Source organism: Octodon degus, unplaced genomic scaffold (assembly GCF_000260255.1).
Source record: "Octodon degus isolate 3935 unplaced genomic scaffold, OctDeg1.0 scaffold00004, whole genome shotgun sequence".
NCBI lineage: Eukaryota > Metazoa > Chordata > Mammalia > Rodentia > Octodontidae > Octodon > Octodon degus.
The window spans coordinates 19521479-19523996 of NW_004524580.1; positions in this window are offsets into that span (position 1 = coordinate 19521479).

Consider the following 2518-nt stretch of genomic DNA (forward strand, 5'->3'; position numbering starts at 1 on the left):
CGGAGCTTCCTGTCTGCTGAACGCCAGGAGGAGTTGGAAACATGGCACACCAGGAGACCTGGGGGCTCTGTCCCCTTTACACATGGCTTGCCCTGTCTCACTTCCTACTGATTTCACCTATAGCCTCTGTAGTCTGATTTAACGAGCTGGTAAACATTAGCAAAATGTTCCTCTAAGCCTGCAAGCTGTTGCCCTAAAGTAATCAAAGCTTGGGAGGGAGTGCAAGACTTCAATTAAACTGACAATTTGCACTCAGTTTTGTGGGACGCAGACCGTAATGTATGGGATCTGACACTATCACATGTCAGAATTGAATCGAATTATAGCAAAACCAGCTGCCATAGGCAGTAGAAATTTCTTCATTTCCAAGACAAGATGAAGCACTGTGTTTGTTTTGTGTATAAGAGCGTAAATGGAAAACCTGTGTTTTTCTTTCCTGTTTAACATACATGTACACATGGACACGCGCATATACACACAAACATTTGTATTTAATTATTTATGAGGGTTGATATTATTTTATAACATCAGCATTATCAAAAATATCATCTAGAAATAATTTTTACCATGATAGACTTTTAATCTAGTTTTTCATTTTTAAGAGTATTTGTGGCCAGGGAGATTCCTTGGCTGTCCAACCACCTGCCCGGCAAGCACAAGAACATGGCTCAATCTCCAGTACCACACGCCATGCCAGTCCAGAGCCATGCTGGCCACCAAAAGTGGGCATGGTGGTGGATGACTCAGACAGTTTCCAACCAAATTGGTAGGACAGTTTCAATAATTAACACATTGCATACACTCTTCCTAGTGGTTAATTGCTGCGTAGTGAGACCCTGGACCAAATGAATAAATAAATAAATAAATAAATAAATAAATAAATAAAAGAATTTTGATAATTTAAAAAAGAGTATTTGTGAGAATGAGAGAAGAGGGCATGGGGAAAAGAAAAATATCTATGTATGTAAGCAGGATGGTTTGGACAACTGTACTGTGGACTTCTTCTGGTCAATGGAAAGAGGTGGTAAATCCTTAATTTATTTTGTCTTCTTTTTTCAATTCTTTTTCCTTTTTCTTGCTTCTTAACTTCTTATATTTTTTTCTTTCTTATTCCAATTTAGCATGCATAGATTTGCTAATATGTACAACTAATTTGAAGACCACATGCACGAAAACATATACTGTGAAATTTGTATTATTTTGTTTAGAGAAATTCTGTATTGCTTGTAATGTTTGCTTTAACACTATTCTGTATTCTCTTTAAAAACAAAGTAAAAAGAGTATTTGTGCAAATTAAGCAAGAGACTTTTGTAAGGTTCTTCTCACACGAAAACCTGACTTGTCTTTTTAAAATTTATCATTTATATAAAGTTCTTACTCTGGGCTCAAGTGGAATAAGTGCTTGCTGGAGCGTGCAAGGTACGGAGTTTAATCCCCAGTACCCCCTAAATAAATAAATCAATAAATACAGGAAAATAAAGTTCCTACTCTAAATGCAGTCTCGCTTTTCTGTGCTCTAGGTCCCATTTTTTCTTGCAACATATGAAGTTCATCCCATTTACATAGAAAAATTTTAGAAAATATTCTTTTTTGTTTCAGTAGGTATTTAAAATGAAGGGTTGCGTAATTATCGAGAACTCATAATTGAAGGAATGGTATTAGAGTTTTTCAAGTTATTGAGCTTGAAAAAGTTTTGTAATAGTAACAAAATATAAACAATTGGAAGAAAGATGAGCATATTCAAAAAATTTAAGGAATCTAGAGTAATTTCATACATACATAAAAAAGAACTGCAAATAAGACCCATGCATCTCCTATAATTTCTCAATTTCTCCTACATTTCTCAATACCTGTAGTAATTGCTGCATTCTCCAGATTTGTCCCCTGTCATGAACTGTCTTATATCAATGATGTACAAACATCTCAATGTGGAATTATTCTAAGAATATTGAATGAATTAGCATAGCCTAACACATCTGAAGCCTTCCAGGCCTCATTCAATGACTTCATAAATTAATGTCAAACTATGCCTATGAACTCACAATGCTTTCTACAATGTACATTAAAAATGTTCTGCCATCCACAGTATTTTGAAAACCAGAACCCTTAACGTTCTCTCTTCTTCCATCACTTCCTGCCAGAATCTAGCACTAAATCTTGACAACGTAATCTCCTAGAACTCACATTTATCCAACATTCTGGTGAGCAACATCAGTCTCATTCAATGCTAGATTTTTCTACCTGACATTGTAACAGTGAAGTCCTGCTGTCTGTGCCCACAAGCAGGCATGGCTATCCTCACACGGGGTTCCACACAGTGTCCAGAAGAAACCTGTGCGCTGTCACGCAGGTTACTCAGTACTCACCATATGTCAGCTCTTCTGGACACTCCAGATGTTCTAATTCATTTAATCTTCACTCTAAGTTAGGTACTGTGATTTGTGCTTATTTTACAACTGTCGAAAAATAGCTACAGAAAATAGCCACCTAGAACCACATGGCAGCTAAGTGGTAAGGC